General features: G+C 43.6%; 1 long non-coding RNA gene across 2 annotated transcripts; it reads right to left on the bottom strand.

The window, feature by feature from the left end:
- Positions 1-882: 882 nt before the first annotated feature.
- LOC121201871 (uncharacterized) lies at positions 883-15,883 on the bottom strand. 2 transcript variants are annotated; one of them, XR_008693304.1, is made up of 5 exons: positions 15,607-15,883; positions 12,684-12,968; positions 5,358-8,851; positions 5,153-5,253; positions 883-4,105 (listed from the first exon to the last, which is right to left on the bottom strand). It is a non-coding gene; the product is annotated as an uncharacterized LOC121201871 (long non-coding RNA). The 2 variants fall into 2 exon arrangements; XR_008693305.1 differs by lacking the exon at positions 12,684-12,968.
- Between the last annotated feature and the right edge of the window lie 857 nt (positions 15,884-16,740).

Below are 16,740 nucleotides of genomic sequence, written 5' to 3'. Positions count from 1 at the left end.
ATCCTGCCAGAAACTTGTGAGGATCATCTTAGAGAAGCTCACAGAACACTGTTGTTTCATGTGGTGAACTTAGTGAGACCAGGCTTTTGTGTGGATTCATTTGTAGAGACTAGTCCACTGAAGCAGATGACCCCCTGCTGGGTCTCGGTTCCCTCCTGCTCCAGAACACCTGGCTGGTTTCTGTCTCAGGCGCTTTGGTTCTTGGAAGTGCAACTTTAGACATTGAAGGACTCGGGGTTCACTCTTGTTTCTCCTTTGTCTGAACTGTCTTTTTAACATTACATTAACATCAGATTATAGGATTTATGGAATTATTACCTAAATCTAAATCTAGTAACTACTCTTGAAAAGGAGCTCACAAGCTGAAAGTGCTTCAGTGTTTCTCCTGTAGGTTTAGTGTCCTCCACCCAACTCAGCTGATCAAACCAAACAAAAAGATGATTTTTGTATTTTCCAAACAGTTTCATCGTGTCATGCTTCATATTTTATCACTGTGCTGTGGCGCTTCATCGTCTACTTAAGATCCTAAATGTTTACAGAAGAGTTCATGGTTCAGTTCAGAGTCTCTACTCATCTGTTCTATGTGAGGATCTGTTCTGATGATCAGTGATGTGTCAACCCTAATATGACACAGAGTAGGTATAATGGTCTATTACAACAGTAATGCTGTTACAGTGTTGATCCAATTCTTTTAAAGTACAAATATGCTGAACAAATGAGTCAGGATTTCAAAAGCTGTCAAATGTTTTTTAAAAGCCATACTTCTGCATTATTAGAGACCATTCACTGTATTTCCTCAGAACAGGTTCTTCTCTTATCTTTAACTGTCACTGAGCCTGCAGAACCCTAACCCTGAGCCAGGCTCCTGGAGAGGTGAAGGTGTTCCTGCTTTACGTCGGGGGGGCTGGTCCAGAACCACTGGTCCAGGTTTCCATCTTTCCCTGCACCTACTGTACAGATCAGCAGCTGGAAAAGCTGCTGATCTGTACAGTAGGTACAGGTCAGGTACATGTTTTAGTAAAGGTTTTGCAAGCTTGAATGTGCTGCTAATGATTCTTTGTGTGTAGACAACTTTATCACAACACACTGAAGTTTCGTCAAAATAAAAATCATTCATTTTGTATTCTGCTGGATGTCCATTCACACCTATTAATAGTTCATATCTTCTCTGACATAAAATCCTGTGATGCACAGTTCCTCTGCATTTATTCAGGAGTCAAACCAGCAGCAGAAAAATCTTGAGTAACATTTTAAAACATTAATTTTAAATATATATATATAATAAACAAATATAACAAATTTAAAATAAAAATAGTAATATTCAATTTTATTTTCATGCATATAACAAGAAGTGAAACAAACATTTCCCCAAGGAGCGCTCAGTCCTGATCAAACTCAACATTCGTAGAAGAAGCACATGAAAATGAACTGGTCAGATCCGAACACCACTGAGCTCCTCATACAGCGAGGGTTTTCCCAGCTGTTGCTATAGTGAAGTCAATAAGACAAATCTCCGTCATCGCAGCCGTGACTTGATTCCTTTAATCGATGTGCGGCTGCTCTGCTGCCACACTGATGTGCAGGAACATTAACGGCTCCACCGCAGCCACCGTAGCGTCACATCGGCCCATCGGCCTCACAGGAAGGTGAAGCTTGTTACACGTGGACGCCGTCTTAGGCTCTGAAGCGTTAGCAGACATCTGGGATGCGACGTTTTACCAACCCTGAACTGCTGCAAACGCAACATCAGCAGCTGGTGCTCAACATGAGTTTCTAAACACATTCCTACTTTCACAAACACTACGTTAAGATGGATTTAGGTGTGGAAACGTGTCAAGGTTTGGATCTTTGGATGCCTGGAATCATGTAATACCATTAAATAATAGTGGCATGAAACTATTTTCATACTTATATACATAGTTGAATATTGATTAAAAAGTGGTGATTGTGTCATGATCCTTGTGTTTTGGGACCGCTGCTCTGTAGGTCACGGACCTCGTCCTGGTCCAAACCCAGCTGGCAGGAACAAAAGAGTGCCGGCCACAGAGACCGGCTGGAGTCGGGGGCTTTTTGGGCCGCCTGCATCCTCGGGACACTTTATTTGGGACAACCTGGGCCTCCCGGACTTTTTTTTTTTTTTTGCACTTTGGAAAATATTGACATTCCCTGAGCTCTCACCCAGCAGCATCGATTAGAGCTTAAGCATCACGAATGAACTCTAGGAGCCCAAAGCTGCTCCAAACTATTGGCGTGATTAATTAAAAAGAAAATGGTTTTTAGTATGGCTGGCTGCATGGAGAGTGGCGACGCAGTGAGATGGGGGGGGAGGGGCCACAGCCGCCCACGCTGATTGGCCCACTGCAGTGACTGCGGGTGAGGGGAGGTGTATGAAGAACATTAACCCACAATGCACTGCTGAGTTTTGACAGGTTCCTGCTCCAGGGCTGCTGAATTTATGAGCCATTACTCGTGCTGGCCCGGGACCTAGTTGGTGCATTATGTTCCATGTCATCTGCCATTAGCGGCGCAGTGACTGACATCCATTGAGAAAGGCAACGCGCTGCGATGCTGGCCGGCGCGCCGCGGCCGGGGTGGGGATGCATTGTTGTGTTGTTTCCAAGCCCCCCTTCTCTTTTCTTGTGCATCCAGTTGAGTTCATGCCTGCAGTAATCAGGGGACAATGCTGCAACCTCTAAGCCTCCCAGCAGCCATTGTGCTCTACAGTAAGCTCCAGCTGGCCTGTTTCCATTTGGTTTTTTAGGACACTGTGGAATTGAAGGATTTACTTTGAACGCTGGTGTCACGTTTAGAGCGCAGCATGAGCCATACAGTATATACTGATATATGCTGGTGCACTCATGTTTGGGGCATTGTGGTTTTGTTGCAGTTTGTTTAGCAGTAAAGTCCAAAACACTGATGCAAAGAGTCGCTACGACCACAGATCTGTCACGTCACCATCTGTGTTAGGGCGTCAAGTGTCACAAACATCCTCACTCTGCAAATGACTTAGTGCCACAAACCTGGCAGGATAGTGAAGGTGAGCTAAATCATTTCTCTTGAATCCAGCTTCTCATTTAATCCACATACTTTTGTAACCAGTCAGTGCTTTTAATGCTTCCTGCTTATGTTAATCATAGTGATGCAGCTGTTTTAGACACATGTAAAATACTATATTTACATAGAACCGCCCCTCGTATGCTGGTGAAGGTTGCAAGCCTGCTGGAATCCATCCCAGCTGACACCTGACAGCCTTCCAGTCCTACACAGTCTGTACATACAGTTCACCTTTGATCTTGTAGCTGCTCGTTTATTACATATATTACGACACTGAGAAGAATGTGCAGGTGTCCGTATCCATTTATTGCTATGATCCACTGCATCTTTTTGTTTTTTTGAGCAGTCCTCCTTGAGGCCATGATGCACTTCTCAAATAGGAGGTCTGAGGTTCCACTGACTTCAACACCAGACTCTAATTAACTCGACTCACATCATTTAAAAAGACTGAACCATTTCTTCGGTCTCATTTGTTTAATTCCCTCTAGATTTTTGTGTAATTCCGCCTCTGAAGCCCCATGTGTTTATCATTGATGTGTGTGTGTGCACACGAGACTGAAGCATAACACTTGTTTCATTAACCAGGCACAGAGTTCAGTGCAGGGGCAGGGGCCTTGGCAGCCGCGCGCCGCTCATCAGCATCCAGTCTAAATAGGTGTTAAACGTGGTGACGGAGGCATTCATTCCCATTGGTTGTTGTGTACACACTTCTCAGGGAAGGTCAGTATATTGACCTTTGTGCATATGGGCGGCATGCAGAACAAAATGCTGACATATAATCTGTGTGGCCTTGATGTTCCATTAAATGATCAATTCAACTGGTTTGGGGGTTGAAGGGCTGGAGCAGCTCAGGGACTGTGAGCAGGTCAGTATCTGTTAGTTCATTGGTGAAATGATTAATGAATCAATAGGAGCTGGAGAAAGGCCCAGTGAATCAAACAGTTACCGACAGAGGGCTGACTTCAAAGAGCAAGTCGTGTGATGACACACAGTCCCGCAGAGCCGCTGGTGTGAGTGTGTGACAGGACCTGGCAACCCCTCTGAAACCCCTCTGAAAGTAGGGAGAAAGAGTCACCATAGTAGTTTCATTATCATCATCATCATCATCATCATCATCATCATCATCATCATCATCATCATCATCATCATCATCATCCTCATTAACATCATCCTCATCATCTTCATCATCTTCATCATCATCATAGGCTGACGCATTTTTTGATTGTTCAGTGAACTAAAACACTTTTTTGTCAATAAAACTTTATATTTGTTTGCACTTTGCGTGTGTAGATAAAAAAGGGCCTGCCTTTATTGAGTGCTGTGGCTTTCAGGCCTTCAGACAGCGTCGTGGGCAGGTTGATGTGAGCTGGCCTCACTCTCTCTCCTTTCACTCACCCATGCACTGTTTTACATCACTGTGAACCTCATATACACCTCATGAATATCATGGTTTACCGTCTCTTTTTCAGTGTTTTATAATAAACCTTATTGTCAACTGGCATCTGACCGTGTTCTGTTACAAGCCTGGAGCCGCTTTGTTTTCATTTTGGTACAAAATAGTATTAAAAAAAACAACAACACTGAAGCTTCCACAGTTAATCAGCACATGAACCTAATGGACCTGTACTTGCTGCACATACATTTTAATAAAGGACATCCTATGGCTGCTTTGCTGAGTCAGTCACTCGTTGGCTGGTGTGTTTGTTCCCTTCCTTCGACTAGTCGGATTCCTGTTTTGGTTCGTGGTGAGCTGTCGGGCCTTTTCTTGCCCTAGCTCTGATGTTTGCTTTGGTATTTATGTTCTAGCTTCCATGTTTCCATGATGCTAGCTTCTGTGTAAACAGTGATTTTTTATTTACTATTTGTTGGCTTTGACTTTTAGTTTGTTGGTTTGTCTCAGGCATAAGCAGGAGTTCTTCTTTGTCTGTTTATGTATTTCATTAAACCCCAGTGTATCATTCTGGTGCTTTTGGGGCCTCAACTCTAAAATTGTTTCAATATCTGTAACACACCTTGATTAAACTTTTCCTCAACAGGGACGATATTTAAATATTCACACACTGGCTCCGTGCACATACCTGTGGCCCTCATTACTGACCTGAGACGCTCCCTTGGTTAATCACTTAATAGCGCTGGCGTTCGGTGGCCGGCCTGCAGCGTTCTTCAGATGTCCTGCTGTTGATGAAGCTTTCGTGTGAGCTGAAGCAAGAAAATTAATAGAAAGGAATAATTAGAGAAAGCAAGTGTCACACGTATTAGCGAAGCTGCAATTTGATCATGCTGCTCTTCATCAAATTGCTCACCTTTGCAGGAAGAGTGTGGATCCCAGCTGGGACCAACAGGGGGCAGTAGCAGCCCACCGCACGGAGCGGCCTGTGTGCTGAGGGCTATCGGCTAATGTATCGTAGTGTGTTTTAGTGGATTTCAAACATTTCCCTTGGAGGCATCTTTCTTTGAATGTCCTCCTCCGAGTTGGGACGCATGAAATGATTCCTCCCTGCAGCAGCTTTTGGGGTAATGAAGGGGAACGGACACAAACACATCCGTGTACAGGGGACATGTGTTTGTTCCGCGGGTCTGTGAATACGGTAAATAAAGTCAGTGTTGGACTATTAATTGATCAGCTGAGTAAACCCATCACCTTGACCAGGACGGCTGCTTGTATTACTGATAGAATCATTTAAATGCATCTGTCTCTCAGAAGAACACGAAGACGTGCGCTTTCACGTCCGTAGCAGCGAAGCAAACTACTAATGGCTGTGTGAAAAACACACAAGGCCGTAAAGGTAAAGAATTAAGCCATAAAACAAACAAAGCTGAGGGAAGATGAAGAGCAATTAATTCTTTCTTTTCCTTAAATGAATGGGCCGGTTGCTTGGACAGCTTCCAGGAGCCTCCGGCGTCGTGTTCCACGGCAGCTTTTTGTGTCAGTACCGACTGTTTCAGTGGCATCAATCAAGCCTCCACTCCGTGGGCTATATTACTTCACTAAAAGCTTCAGCTAAAACACAGGTAAACATAAAGGTCAACTATGATTTACTGGGTGTCACTTTGACAGCATGCATCAAGGTTCTTTCCACTATCATTACTCATAAACACAACTAGGAAACGTGCAGGATGATGGAGAGGTGGTGAAACACAGTTTGTCTGTAGTAAATCTGCTACAGCTGCTGGAAATAAAGTTATCCTCAAACTGTGCATCTCCAACATGGCATCGTGTCAGTGCTGTTTAAACCTACAGCACTCTGGATATGAAAAAATCATGTTTTTGTGAAAACGCATGAACTTGAAAAATTTGCCTCCTGAACCACAAGTACAAAAAGCTATGCATTAACATCTAAATTATGTTCTTCTTATATGTATCTGTATTTCAATTATGAATGTTTTTAAACATAGATTTACAGATAACATAGCAATACGGTACAGATGATCTTTTAGGATTAACATTTGAAGAGGGGAAGGAAAACCTAAATATAAGTAAAATTAACTCAGCCCAATTGTTTTTGGGCTTAAATACTTAAATAGGTGTTATGTCATTTTAGTACCAATGTAACCAGGACAGCTGGTGGCAGCGGGTGCAATACCACCGGCCACCTGCTGGCGAAGGGGCGCTCGCGAGCTAATGCTTGAGCGTTGTTCAGGCTGTAAGACCGGTTGGCTTTTAGGTTCCGTGCAGTTTTTCCTATTACTGCTAGTAATTTTTTCCCCACTACAGTGTCAAGTTGCAACTTTTTTTTTGCCAAAATAAAAAAACATGTATCTCAGCTTTAAAAGCAGATTTCTTTCTATTTCTAGATTTTTAAACTGGTTTTAAATTGACGCTAAACTCATTGAGGCCTGACTATAAATACACCTTTTGACTTGTTTTAGTGGAAGCGAGAGGCTTCCTTCTCCCACACAACAGACGTGTATAGACATAGTTGTGTTGTGTTCCTTCCTTTGCCGTTTGGTTGACTCGAACATCTGATGTCTGTGTGCTATGCAAAATGCATGCTCCCCGTTCACCATGAGAATAATTGTCTTTGAATTTTCAGAATGAGATTAAATTGAAATGACAAGTTATTCGAGGCCGTCTGAAGCCCTGTCTGAATATGACATGGGTGAATTTTCCATTTGGGTGGATGTGATTATTGATCCGAGCAGCGGACACTCTTCCGTGCTGCGCTGATATGGAAGCTGGGCTTTTGTTAAATGTTGCATGCTGTTTAGTCAGGTTATTCATTCTGATGAGATGGATGCTCCTGTCTGACCACACTCACTGCTGAAGACTGGATGTTTTCCAATATATTATGTATGCACTTAATAATTTAGCTTGATTTTCTAAGGAATAATTTAGCGGTGGCTTTGCCCGACTAATGGCAGGACAATCATCACACATCTGCTATTTTACTCTTTGAAAAGACTTCGATGCAGTAGCTTCTCAAAGCGAAGACGTCGATGCTCATAGTGGTTTAGCTTTGCTGGCAAGTCAAATCTTCCTTCATCCATCTGCTGTTTATAGTTTACTGGAAGGTTTCATGGCGATCGTAGAATCCCCTGAAATTACATTTGCACAAAAATACTTTTATTTGCCCGTTGGAGTGAAACGTGCTGGGAGCATCCAGTCAGAGCTGGGACACAGTATATTTCTGTCATTTGTTGCCGTTGCTCTGCCAGACGACACGAGGCGTTTCAGATTCCTGCCATGACTTGGCTCACACACGCGGCTCTGGAAGCTAAACCCTCATAGCTGGAACCCGACTTCACCAAATGTTTCAGGGTTTTGCTCTGAATGGATGGAAGTGGAGCTGGAACAGTTCATGGCCACCGTGAGGATCCCTGTGCAGAGGCTGCTGTGACTAAACATCTGTCTCGCTCTTCAACTTGGGTTATTTTTATTTGTGTCTTAGACGTCGTTCTAAAACATATTTAATCTGGAACATGAGACTCAGCGTCTCTGAGGGAGCGCGTGGCTCAGATAGAATCTAGCCAGAGCAGCACAGGGAGCCTGTCTGTCAGGCCACTCAGGCAGCTAACAGGCAGTGATTAATCACAGTAGAAATCTGCCTGTCACAACTGAGGCAGCGGTGGGACGTGTTGCTGCCGCTCGCTGCTCTTTGTCCACGGCTAATCTATGTGCAAGATCGACTTCAAAGTAATGGCAGCGCTCCCAGTGCACTGCTGCCCACAGGCGAGATCTCTGCTCCAGCTCCGTCCCATAAATCCCAAGATCTGGTCCCAGTGACAGTTGTTATTAATCTGAGGAGCTTGTTTGATACGACCATGGATGACACCAAGGCTTACGGGGGTAAAACAGGGATCACACCGTGGATCCCTGCAGTCTTCTGTTATTGGAGCATGTGCACACAAGAAGTAGGAGGAGAGAGGAAATCCTGCTGGACACATCATAATCAGAAGTGTAAATTGTTTGAATTTTTCGTTTATTGTTATTTATTTTTTAAAGCTATGACTCAGAATCGAGCTTGGACGTGGAGCTGTGTCCCGCCAGCGTTCGACGTGTTTACTGGACTCACCCGCTCCAGTCTGACGGCTCATGTCCCTGGACCTGCTGGGCTGTATTTGTGGATGCCTGATAAGTGATGGGGAGCATTAAGGATGATGATGATGACACTAACCTGCAGAATACACTGCACGCGTGATGGTTAAAGAGCAGACAGCTAACATTAGCTGTGGTCCAGTGGGTCCTGAGCAGCAGCAGGTCCCACGGACGCGTTTGCAGGGAGGCGTCGCATGGCGTCCAGCGCAGCAAACGTCCCGTCTCCCGTCTGATGACGCCTCCAGCCACACACACTGTCTGCTACACAGGCATAAAGACAGAGGCTGCTCAGTGTAAATCACTTGGTCCCAGTGAGCAAAGCATTTATTATTAGCCTTTTCATTCAGGAAATCCCAAATATTTCATGACCTTTGAGGAGACTTAAAGTGTTCTTTGTTTTCAAGTTCCACCCTGTGGCAAACAGACAAAAGCTGCCGTGCAAAAACATAAACAGTGTGAACTTAATCCTCTGATGAGTGGAACCCTAAAAGCTGATCAGGCACTACCCACTGTGACCCTGGCTGAGGGTTTGTCACTTGGCCCCCTTCCATATGGGGGTAGTGTGTGTGTCTGTGTATCAGTGCGTGTGTGTGTGTGCGTGTGTCTGTGTATCAGTGTGTGTGTATCAGTGTGTGTGTCTGTGTATCAGTGTGTGTCTGTGTATCAGTGTGTGTGTGTGTGTGTATCAGTGTGTGTGTCTGTGTATCAGTGTGTGTGTGTGTCTGTGTATCAGTGTGTGTCTGTGTGTATGTGTATCAGTGTGTGTGTGTGTGTGTGTATCAGTGTGTGTGTGTGTGTGTATGTGTATCAGTGTGTGTGTCTGTGTATCAGTGTGTGTCTGTGTATCAGTGCGTGTGTGTGTCTGTGTATCAGTGTGTGTGTGTGTGTGTGTGTGTGTGTGTGTGTGTGTGTGTGTGTGTGTGTGTGTGTGTGTGTGTGTGTGTGTGTGTGCATGTGTGTCTGTGTGTACGTGCGTGTGTGAGGGTCTTGTTCCAAAGCAGCTGTTGGACTCCGGCCCCTCCCCTCCCCACATTTGCCTCGCAGCATGTTGCACTTCAGGTCGAGAGGTCCTGTGCTGCTGCTAAATGGCTGAGTCGCTGGTGGATTAGCAGCTTGAGACGAGGAGAGAAAGTGTGGCTGTATTTATCCACAGCTCGTAATGAGCTGTGAGGAAAGCTCCTCAGAACTAACCCGAATCCTGCTCACATGACTTAGTGATGGGCAGGTTCACTGTGACACCTTCTGCCACCATCACAAACTCACTTTCATGTAAATTATAGAAATGAATCAGCAGAATGTTTATTGTCAACACAAACTATTACATCAAATAATTGTGTCCATTATTTGGCCTGCTCTCAGTATTAGTGTGCGTCTTTGTTTTAGTCTCATACGTGCTTGTTGTCCATGTATTAAGAGTCATCATGTGTCTGTTCTAACAGCATTTCTTCTCCTCTAATGGCTGGGTGAGGGTGAGGGTGAGGGGGGAGGGGTGCAGCAGAGAGCCGACTGTGTGACAGTAGATCAGTGTAATTCCTCTCCGGCAGATGCAGGCCAGATTGAGCTGAAAGGATAAAGATGTTACCCACGAGCAGCAGCACAGCCTGAACAACAAATGGAGCCTGGTGTGTTTGTAAAGGGATGAGAGATTTGTCCCACTGTACGTCTGCATTACCAGCAGGCCACTTTAACACGGCCTGCTCACAGCGCACGGGCTCTTAGAGCTGCTTAAGACCTGCCATGGGAATGCATCAGTTCTGTAATGTGCTGCTCACACACGCACTTCACTCAGGAACATGGTTTCATTCAGTCACGAAGGCGTCACCCACATCACCAAACCATCACCCACTATCACCAAACCATCATCAAACCTTCACTCACTGTCACCAAACAGTTACCAAACCATCACTAAACAGTTACCAAACCATCACCCACATCACCAAACCATCACCCACCATCACCGAACATCACCCAACATCACCAAACCATCACCCACTGTCAACAAACAGTTACCAAACCATCACCAAACCATTACCCAACCATCACCCACATCACCAAACCATCACCAAACCATCATCAAACCGTCACTCACTGTCACCAAACAGTTACCAAACCATCACCAAACAGTTACCAAACCATCACTAAACAGTTACCAAACCATCACCCACATCACCAAACCATCACCCACCATCACCGAACATCACCCAACATCACCAAACCATCACCCACTGTCAACAAACAGTTACCAAACCATCACCAAACCATTACCCAACCATCACCCACATCACCAAACCATCACCAAACCATCATCAAACCGTCACTCACTGTCACCAAACAGTTAGCAAACCATCACCAAACAGTTACCAAACCATCACTAAACAGCTACCAAACCATCACCCACATCACCAAACCATCACCCACCATCACCGAACATCACCCAACATCACCAAACCATCACCCACTGTCAACAAACAGTTACCAAACCATCACCAAACCATTACCCAACCATCACCCACATCACCAAACCATCACCAAACCATCATCAAACCGTCACTCACTGTCACCAAACAGTTACCAAACCATCACCAAACAGTTACCAATCCATAACCAAACCATCACCCACATCACCAAACCATCACCCACTGTCACCAAACAGTTACCAAACCATCACCAAACCATCACCCACTGTCACCAAACAGTTACCAAACCATCACCAAACAGTTACCAAACCATCACCCACATCACCAAACCATCACCCACTGTCACCAAACAGTTACCAAACCATCACCAAACCATCACCCACTGTCAACAAACAGTTACCAAACCATCACCAAACAGTTACCAAACCATCACCCACATCACCAAACCATCACCAAACCATCACCCACCATCACCAAACCATCACCCACTGTCAACAAACAGTTACCAAACCATCACCAAACAGTTACCAAACCATCACCCACATCACCAAACCATCACCCACCATCACCAAACCACCACCCACCATCACCCAACATCACCCAACATCACCAAACCATCACCCACTGTCACCAAACAGTTACCAAACCATCACCAAACCATTACCCAACCATCACCCACATCACCAAACCATCACCAAACCATCATCAAACCATCACTCACTGTCACCAAACAGTTACCAAACCATCACCAAACAGTTACCAAACCATCACCAAACCATCACCAACATCACCAAACCATCACCCACTATCACCAAACCATCACCAAACCATCACCCACCATCACCCAACATCACCAAACATAACCCACCATCACCCAACATCACCACACCATCACTAAACCATCACCCACCATCACCAAACCATCACCAACCAAACCATCACCCACCATCACCAAACCATCACCCAACATTACCAATCCATCACCAACCAAACCATCACCCAAAATCACCAACCAAACCATCACCAAACCATTACCCAACCATCACCCACATCACCAAACCATCACCAAACCATCATCAAACCATCACTCACTGTCACCAAACAGTTACCAAACCATCACCAACATCACCAAACCATCACCCACTATCACCAAACCATCACCAAACCATCACCCACCATCACCCAACATCACCAAACATAACCCACCATCACCCAACATCACCACACCATCACTAAACCATCACCCACCATCACCAAACCATCACCAACCAAACCATCACCCACCATCACCAAACCATCACCCAACATTATCAATCCATCACCAACCAAACCATCACCCAAAATCACCAACCAAACCATCACCAAACCATCACCAAACCATCACCCACCATCACCCACCATCACCAAACCATTACCAACCAAACCATCACCCACCATCACCAAACCATCAATAAATCATCACCCACCATGCCAAACCATCACCCACCATCACCAAACCATCAAACCATCACCCAACATTACCAAACCATCACCAACCAAAACATCACCCACCATCACCCAACATCACCAAACCATCACCAAACCATCACCAACCAAATCATCACCAACCAAACCATCACTAAACCATCACCCACCATACCAAACCATCACCCACCATCACCAAACCATCACCTTACCATCACAGCAGCTGAAGGAGCTGGGTGATGCCAGCAGAAACTGATACTGAACCGACAAATCCACATTTGACTTCTTGGCTGAAGGGTCGGTGTCCAGTGGTTCCTTCCCAGCATAACGTCCAGGTCTCCAGAGCTTCTGTTCATGTCATGATGTCATGACATCACGGTCTATGAATCTACGTTGCTTTAACTGAAGTCCTGAGCTGGGAAGAGGTTCCCACGAGGCGGCTCATCAGGTCCTGTCACCATGTCAGGAAGAAGCAGCGGTGGAAACCCAACTTTATTCTGTTTACATTAGGAGACAATGTAAGTCAGGTTTTTGATCTGTACCAGAACAAACCAGTTGACAACGAAATGAAATGAATGGAAATGAAAATGATGCTGCAGTCAGACTCTGTATAACTGTGCAAACTGCTTTCTGACGGAAAAGAAGGCAATTTCCTAAAAGCACTTTTATTTGGTTACAGGCAGTTCAGCCGAGCTGGATGAGAGTCAGATTTCAAGCTGTGAAGAAATAAAAATCAGTGTAAAAGCCGCCAGCTTCAGAAAATCAAGTTGCCCTGTAGAGGTTTTTCACCCTAAAGCTTTTGCCAATATCAGACTACACAATCCCCATTAAAATACAAAACCATCACAGAAAGAGCAAATCAGAAAAGGAAAAGAGATAAAACAAGACAACAAGTGTATCTGGCATCTGCTGGAGGCTTGATGCTCACTGGGAGGAAAAGGAGATTATGTTAAAGCCTAAATGGCGCTTTTAGGTTTTTTAAATCCAGCAGCATAATCTAATCTTATCCGTCTCAATCCAATTTTTAATGCTGGCTACACATAGGATTAAAGTAGTGCAGTTTGCTTTGTAGGCCATTTGACAGTGGAGCAGCATCTGTTGCAAACAAATGGAAGATGTGGAGGTTAGAGTGGAGGTTTGAAGGTTGACTGTGGCTCAGTGGAAAGATGGAGCTGGGGCCCGACTCACTGGACGGGACGGGTCTCTACCGCAGCATCACCCCATCGCCAGGACAACACACAGGTTCATCAGGAGTCAGGTTCATCAAATATGGTGAACAAGAACCAAGAACCAGTTGTTGTCATAGGTTTTAGAAATTAGCTTCAGGACTTGGGGGCAGCGTTGAGCCGCGACCTCAGGGGACTGGGGTAGGAGGTCATCTCCTGCAGGTCAGATTTCTCTGGAACAGATGGCTGCTCTCCTAAATGCAGAGCTTGCAGTGTAAATGATACAGGATTAAAGCTAAACTGATTTTAATCAGGTGAACTTTTCCTTCTGCACATTTGGTGCAGAGGGAAAAATGCAGGTGAAGAGCAGAACACTGACTGAAGCAGATCCTGAAATATGTCAGACTGACTCTGGAACAGAGTCCTTCTTGGATTATCATGCAATGCAACAATGCAAGGTCACTATAAGTCCTTCTCCCACCTCCCAAACTGCCTTCGGTGCTCTTTTCCACTTTCATCCCACTCACGGGGTCAAGTAAGGCTTCAAACGAGCCTCTTCTGGCTGTGAAACATCAAATCAATGGTTGACGTTTACTTTGTTCAGGGAAGATTGCTTGAAATGTGTTCATTTTATTGTTTGAAATATCATGTTGCTTTTCCTGAGCTTGTCTCCACGTCCAGTAACACAACCACTAAAATGTGATGAAATGACAGAATCTTGCTAGAGTTTAGGAGAGAAACAACTGAATGAAACGACAGTGGATGCTGATCTCAGACTGGTGAGGGTTTCTGAATCAGTCACTCTATAAAGGCTTAATATGAAAATAAACAGCTGCCTCCTAATATATACACAACTCCAATGATACTGTTCTGGCCCCTAAGGTACCTCAAAAAATTTATTCTTGCCCCTAATAAAACATATTTAAAACTTCTAAATATTGTATGCATGAAAAATAGGATTTCAAATGATTGTGTTTTTTTAAATACTATATTAATTATTAATACTATTTTTACTATATGTAAAAAAAATCAGGATGTTCAGTAGAGTTATGCCGTTAAATTACATAACTCAAGAATACAGGATTACATTAAGTTAATATAATTTTACACATAAACCTCAAGTTTGTTCAAATACCTGTTTCAATTTAATATTTTTGTTAACTGTTTCATCAGTTTATAGTTATGTGAAATATCTTCATAAAAAAGATTATAGACACTGATTCCCATGAGTCAACTGGGCTCAAACCACCAAACTCCTATTTCCCAGACTAACGCTACACCCACTGAGCCATCAGAAGACTGCTGATACTAAATGTGAATATTTTTAAAACATTCATTTAAAATTTATATTTATATTTAACCTTAACTATAAACTGATAAAACAGTTAAAGTTAATATAAAGTTCCTCAATACCTCTATCAGGTATGCTATGTAAATTAATAGCATAACCCTAACCTAACTGAAAGGCTTTACATTAAATGTCACCTCTTACATTATGTCACTCTTATATATGTGATAAAATGACGTGGAAAATTTATGTGTAATTGAATTATATAAAATTATAAGTTTTAGACATGATTATTGTTTGAGTGTGTGTCTAAGACTCATATTTTTGAATCACAAGAGTAAACACATAGTGTCCCTTGTTACCAGCAATGAGTCAAATTAGTTTAATTCAACAACTTTTACAACTTGTACGATTTAAGTGAAAAAGAGTTGTTAAGTTGAGTTGACTTAAAATTACAAGTTAAACTAAACCCATGAAAACTTTAAATTCATATTAGTCGCAAGGCCTCTGTGCACCCTGTGAGTTATGACTGTGTATGGTCAAGTAAACCTCAGCCACACAAGCTGCACATCGTTGGAAAGCTTAGATTCTTGTCTTTCTGACCATATAAACCATTTCCAGCGCAGTCACCAAACGCTCAAAAAACAAAAACCATAAATCCATAAATTTTCCATCACTTACTTTTGACTTCTGAGCTCCAAACGTCGCACATTCACGCCGTGTGTGGTCTCATTTTGTCCCTTACGATCCTCTGTATTGTAATGAAATAAAGCGTTTTGGTCCAAAACACACGGTATATCCACAATGATCCGAAAACGGCAAGTGTTCTGCTCCAACTCCTGAGCGAAACTTTTTATTTCAACTTCTGTCAGCCATAACTCGCTAAATTTAAATTAGAAACTAATATGGAGGATTCAAGATGGAGGCAGCAAGCCTCCCGCTACTTGCCCAACCAGGCGGAAAATGCCCTTGTTTGGGGTAACCGAGGCAACCCCTAGCCAATGATCTCCAACCCTCCGTCTCCAACCCTCCCCCTCCTCTCCCTCCGCTCCAAGGCCTCTAGAGTTAACCTCGTGTTTTTATGCGGAGACAAAATGGAGGAGCAGCAAAATGCATCAGATGGGAAAGGTTTGTCAAATATTGTGTAGTTATTTTACTAGAATAATTATATATTTCCTTGATTATGAACATGTCAGGAATTTTAATCTGGAGTCAAAGGTCACTTAAACATTTTGCTAGGAAAAATAGCCAGTTTATGAACGTAAATGGACATGAGAACAATTTAGATGGGTTGTTAGGGCTGTTGGGTATGTTTTTATTTAAGTTTTTGTCAAAAACACATTTTATTGTGGGATAAAAACCACAAACCTCTTAAATTTTACAATGTAAAAGCAGAAAGAATTATGTACCAAATTGTTGAGGACGTTTCAGATCTGAAATTGTCAGATGAGGAAATTTAGGTTTCTGCTGTCACAAACTGGCTCCACATTTGTGACAAAGAGGGGACACAAGTCAGGTTTTCATTAACTCAAATTTATTGTAAAGCAATAAATATAACCAACAAACAAATATATCTTGTCAGTAGGTTCAATATCAGTAGTGAATGATGTGCTTGGATGAGTGGAAAATGGGATGTGTGCATGTTGTTTGCAATCAAAGAAATAGACAAACCAAACCACGCAGGTACTGGGAAGTGCAGGAGAGACTGCAATCAGTGAGGCAGAGGTATTTATCACCTCAGCAACCTAACCAGGTGCCACCCCTCTGCTCTGATGACCACTTCCTGTCTGCAGGCAGCTAAAGGAACCAAAACCA

Source organism: Betta splendens, chromosome 19, assembly GCF_900634795.4.
Source record: "Betta splendens chromosome 19, fBetSpl5.4, whole genome shotgun sequence".
Taxonomy (NCBI): domain Eukaryota; kingdom Metazoa; phylum Chordata; class Actinopteri; order Anabantiformes; family Osphronemidae; genus Betta; species Betta splendens.
The sequence above is the reverse complement of the archived record's forward strand: the minus strand, read 5'-3'. Positions and strand labels throughout refer to the sequence as shown.